Source organism: Pezoporus flaviventris, unplaced genomic scaffold, assembly GCF_033815535.1.
Source record: "Pezoporus flaviventris isolate CSIRO_AGI_PZ_B2104156 unplaced genomic scaffold, CSIRO_AGI_Pfla_v1 ptg000029l, whole genome shotgun sequence".
Taxonomy (NCBI): domain Eukaryota; kingdom Metazoa; phylum Chordata; class Aves; order Psittaciformes; family Psittacidae; genus Pezoporus; species Pezoporus flaviventris.
In genome coordinates, this window is record NW_026892577.1 from 16571356 (window position 1) to 16577431 (window position 6076).

Sequence of the window (6076 nt, forward strand, 5' to 3'; positions counted from 1 at the left end):
AAAATAGCCACAGTATTTCAAAGTTGCCCAGACTCCTGGTATTTCTAGGTACGTGGCTGCTTCTCCCCTACTGTCTGGCAGAGGGAGGGGGAATGAGCAAGAGAAGGGCAAAACACTGACTCTTTCACCTAGTGCCCAGATCAACAGACTCATGAAAAAGCATCGTATTTTTTTACTTAAGGCTAAAAGCAGACTGCTGTATGTCCTACCACAAAGACAGAAAGCAGAGAAATATCCTTTGCACTCTGCTAGCAAACTACTTATTAGGTAATGGTGTATTCCAGGGCAACTAACAGAATACTGACATGAGCTTAATTAATGCACAACATTAGTTGTCTTTCTTACAATTCTTATCTATCTGTCTTTAATTATTTAATAAATAAATAAATCATAATTATTTAGCAATACATGTAACTGCAATCTAGATCTCAAAATTTCTCATCTCTGTAAAATTCCAGCTGTAAAGTAATTAAGTTAGGAAAATATTCCCCCAAAATTTAGTCACTTAAGGTCTGAGTAGCTACACATTGATGTTTCCTTGGTCATTTGTAAGTTATTGCAGAGTTGGGTTTGTTTTTATAAATCATGTTCGAACATCTAACTGCAGAGAATCTCTTTCAGTATTTAAAGGAAAATAATTTAAACAAAATAAACTTTCCATTTTTTTACTACTTGTTTGTCTTATCAACTACACTCAGTGAGATCACTGACCTGGACTCTTTTGAGCTATTTTTGTGTTCTGATTTTTATGCACTAGCTAGTTGCTGAACTTCTCAGTGTTGTGGAAAATATTTCAGTTAACTAAAACTCATACAGAATTTTGTGTGAAGTGATATATGTATGAAGTATGTTAAAGAGTCTTAATATGGAAAAGACTGGAGTAGTCAATAAATGAGTAAACAACATTAATGTATTTCTTCTGCTGTCTTTTAAGCCTCTTTAATATCTAAATGGTCCAGATAGACTGCTTTGTTTTCTTAAATACAATCAGTTGTGCTGTCATGTACAAACAATAGTAGTTGCAAAAGTCAGCATTTAAAAAATTTAGCTATTCATTCAAGGACCAAAAGCTATATTATATGGGCACAAATAGCAAATAATTTCTTCCAGCAGTAATATGGTAAGTACTTATGAATAGTAACTATGTCCAGAAATTGGAATCCAGCTGAGAAAACAAACAATGAAGATGCATTTGCTGGTGAGTTGATTTGAAATCAATAGTGCTGTTAGTTCACTGAAGTGATCAATTTCACAGGAAAATTAGTGTGCAACCTTGACAAAGTTTATTAATCAACAAAATATTATGTATTATTCCATAGATAATCTACTAGCAATTTGTTCCTGTCTTTAGAAACTGCTATGTCATATTTATTCCCATCTCAATGAGCTTAGAACCTGCATACAGTGTAGTGTAAATTCTGTATGATTGTACTTTTTGCTCAAGGTAGGACCATGTCTTGTTTGAAGACACTGAAAAGACCAGATTGCTTGTCTCAGAGTGGAGAGATAACAAGCAGTATAGATAAACTACATCTTATCCTATCTCATTTTAATACAGTGAAATTGAAAGGAGGTAAATTCAGAACTGACAAAAAGGAAATACATGTAAAGGCAGAGCCCACAGGACTTACTGAGCAAAGTGGCACTGAAGCTAGTGAGTCTGTGCTGTTTAGAGGTTCCAAACTCTTCTAGAACATCTGGAGCTATGATAGGTAGCAGAACTTTCCCTGAAACCTAAACCTGCACTTTGTGAACTAAAGCAGATCTCTATCATCTGTGTGGTCAAGGACTTTCTTTTTTTCCGACAGCTGCTTTCTGCATGGATCTTCCATCTTCTATAGTGTAAAGGACAACATAGATCCTGAGGTGTATGTCCCACTTTGTATGTATGTCCCCCAGGTTTGGCTCCATCTGGTGATTTTTGTTTCTAGTGACCACTATAACTTTGAGCTCAACCTAAACCATGACCACACACACAGTGTGATCAACAGACCTCACAAAACTACAGGCAGTAATTATGCAGAAAATTACATTGCACTGAAAGGTTCGAACATCACAAAACTACGAATGAAAATTAGTTATGGAAAATCCATGGTTTGTGGTTTAAATGATGAAGTTGGACAGTAGTTTTCTTACAGAGGGACAAGCAATTTCAGAAGTGCCTTTCCACAACATGAAATACACTGAAACTGCCACCCTTCTCTATGCTGGTTCCAGAGCTGATATGGACATTCAACAATTTATAGCACCATTTCCTTACCATCCCACTTAGAACAGCTTCCTGAAGTTTAATCCTAATCATGTTCCTTTTAGAGGAAGGAAGAAAAGATTTGGTTTATCAGGCCTCCTAACAGTATGATCTTTCTCCTTTTAACATTCACAGAATTCTGACCAAGAAATAGCGGCTAGATTATTCTCTCTTTTTTTTTGTGACAAAATGATGCATTCTTTCTCTCTGGAGAGTCCTTCTAGTATAGCCTTCTCTGATCATACCAAAAAAAAGCTGCCTTAGTCCAGTGACTTTCAAACTGTACTGTACACCAATAGGAGCCCACAGACTGCATCAACTAGTGAAAAATTAGCCTCCCAAAAGCAAGTAAATAAATATTCTTCAAAAGCATATTTGAGTGCCTTTTCAATGGCTGCCCTTTCTCCAGCTTCATTGGAGAGAGTTCAGGGTTCAGTGAGTGAACAAATATCCTACTCTGTCATTTCCTATCAGTAAACGCACAACCCACTGCAGAAACACAGCCTGAACAGCTAAGTTTGACAACATTGTGTTTACTGATCCAGAAACAGATGTCACGAGAGACAGAGTTTGATCAAATGACACAGGCAATTGCTAGCAAAGAGAGGAAGAGAACCAGTCAGATGACTTCAAATTGTCTCCTATTTTTTATTCCAAGCATTTCTACTTATAGAAAAGACAGAGATCCCTGCTGTAAAACCACTGTATTGCACTGGGACAGAATGCAGTCCTTCATGAATTCCTTAAGCCCTTTCATCTCTTCAAGAACCCCCTGCCTTACTGGAGCACCTTTCCTCCAGCAGGATTTCCTTTCATATGCACCAATTTAAATGTTCAGACTTCTAGACATAAGGGGAAAAAAGCTTCCAGCATGACTCAGTTATGGGAAGTCTGTTTTTATTTGTCTCGTTAGGCTTCCTTCTGCCTCTGCAATAGTTGGGTTGCTCAGCTTTAGTATGAGTATTTTCATTTGAAGAAATAAAATTTGCAAAAATTTTGGATAATTTGGATAATTTTAGTTTATGTAACCCAGCTTAGATGAGACACTCAGTTAAACTTGAGACACATAAAAGACATTCCCTCTGCCTGCGCAAGGAGCTTTACACAAGGGCTGGTTTTATACATCAGCAATCAAGTTCTCATTCTGTTGGCAGCTATGCTGCTTTGCTCTGATGTCAGCACAGGTGTAGTAGGCAATGAAACATCATATTGGTCAGCTGTGTGTGTAAACAAGTCTTAGTTCACAAAACACTTTAGTCGAGTATAGGAAGCAATTTGTTCACCATTTTTTATGACAGTGGCCTCCTACAAAGGAGCAAGGGCAGTATTGTACACATTTGCCTGCAGTGTGATTTCCATGTTGCAAGAGGCAAATCCCCAGTCTTTACATGGTATGACTAAACTGCACTGCTCCTGCAGCTCAAGAAGGGGAGGACAGTACCAGAAATAAAGTTGATTAAAACCTCTCCTCTTCATTTTTGCGCTCTGAATCAGCTCTGACACTTTTCGTAACTGGTTCTCTTGCCTTTCTGTGCACAGAAGGCATTTATACATTGCTTGTCATCACAATATATAAGTTGCTGTGGCTGAGATATGTCCACTAAAATATTGGAAAAGAATTCTTACCCTCTTTTTTTTCCCCTGAGAAAACTACTTCACAAGATAAAGGAAGGCTATATCTCTCTATAGTCTTGCTGATTGCTTAAGCTTCATACTATAAGCAGAATGAAGAAGTCTGATTTACTGGTGAGACCTTTAAGGATGTAGATTTAAAACACCATTGGAGGATGTTCTGAGATTCAGCAGTGGCTGATTCTCCACACTTTCTCAAGATCACTTACACCAACACAGTTAGTTTTGGTACTGCTTCACTCTCATCTATATGATATGCTGGGTGTAGCACACTGGAAAAATAGGCCTTTGGAGCAGGGTAATGTTGAAGTGATGTGCCAACATAATACTGGGCAGCATTACAGAGCTGGTCTTGTCTTTTTCCAGAAGAAATCTGAAGCTAGGTTTCTAACTGTAAAACTATTAAGAAAACATGGCATCTTTCAGAAGTACAGAAGAGAACACTTTGCAGCAATGGTACCAAGAGATCTGTAGTCTTATTTATACTGGGCCAGGCTGATCTTAATATAATTAATGTAAATCAGGAGTAGCAACTTGGAATTATTCTGGATTTGCACTGGAATAAATGAGATCACAATCTGGCCTAAACTACTAATGGGAACTATAACCCTAACCGCATATGAATGCAGTTACACCATGGAGTCCTTCATTACACTTTATGGACACTGACTTCACAGTAAACTGGCTGGCACCCAGATAAAACCAGATGGAGTGAAACTGGGCCCATTAAACCTTGCCATAAATATATTCCTTACACAGTTAATGTTATTGGACAGAAAACAGAGATGGAAAGATTAGAAGGAAACCACATCATGCCCTACTCAATGCAAGGTTGTTCCCTTCACTCCATGTTTCAAAGCTTTTGTTCATTTGTTTTTTAATGACTTCAGTGAAAGAGCTTCCACCACTGACCTTGGAAAACTGTATTACAATCCAACCAGACCTGCAGTCTCAATTTATGTCTTCTGAACTCAAAGGCATAGTCTAACAGTTTATTCACTTTATGTTGGGAAAATAAAGCTGGGGTGCACTGCCTGTGGTTGGCCTGCAGTAAGTCAATGTTTATATATAAAACAATGTTTATGTCAATAGGAAACAGCCACATATTAATGTTCAACAGCAATATATTGGGAAAAAATATAGTCTCCTGACTTACAGAAATCTCCCAAGAGATGACAATAAGTAACATGTTGACCCCAACTGACAGCCTAAGACTCTCGTGTTGTCTTTTATCACTCAAACGTGTTTATCTGCAGATACACATGTTATCAGCCTAGGCATCATCAAAGAAAAATTCTCTCTACTGTGCTGTAGACAAACACAGGACTATATCATCCATATGGTGGAAATAGTGAGCATATTGCAAAGTCATTTATTCATATTTTGTGAAGGACATTCTTCTCACTGATAGCAGAACAGAGCCTATCATCCACAACTAAGGTGTGTAGATTCTATCTATCAGTAGTTAATAGCAACTTAAATACCCTAGTTGTTTTCTTCAGCATATCAAAAACCTGAAAACCACAGGCCAAACTCTACCTCCATCAGATCTGTACACCTGCTAAAGTCACACAGATCTTGCAAGCACACATCAGGCCAGAATGTTGATTTGAGTTTATAAAAGGTATTTCAAAAGTGGCAGAGCCTAGAACAGAACTCAGATATTCTGATTTACAAGACACATCTTTGGCAGTCGATTGTTCAGCTGTTGACAATCACATATATCAGACAGAGTCGTAACTTCAAGTCCCAGCCAAGGTGACAGTGAGATACATGGTTTTTACTTAGGCTCACAAATCTGGTAAGAGAGCTGACTCAGTTACCATGAAGGAGCAAGTGTCCACCAAAGCTGCAAGAAACAGCATCTTCTTTCTTTTAGCATATAAGCTTTGATATTATTAGTGCTTAAATAGTCCTCAGTCAAAGTGTTGGTTGTTACTTCTGTATTTACATTGTACTGCACTAACACAAGCAAAAGAAATGCCAAGAAAGAAAACTATTTGCAAAACAGTAATTTTATCCCCAACTCCTTGCAAATTAATACAGCATACGCATTGATTTCACTATTTTATTTCCTCAAAAATAGATTGACAAGGGCTAGGCTGAGATTTCAAAACTTGCAACCCAGACTCATGTAAACATTTTACTTTTTTTCTTTTTTGCAAAGCATCTATTATAAATTACTGTAAACAGTGA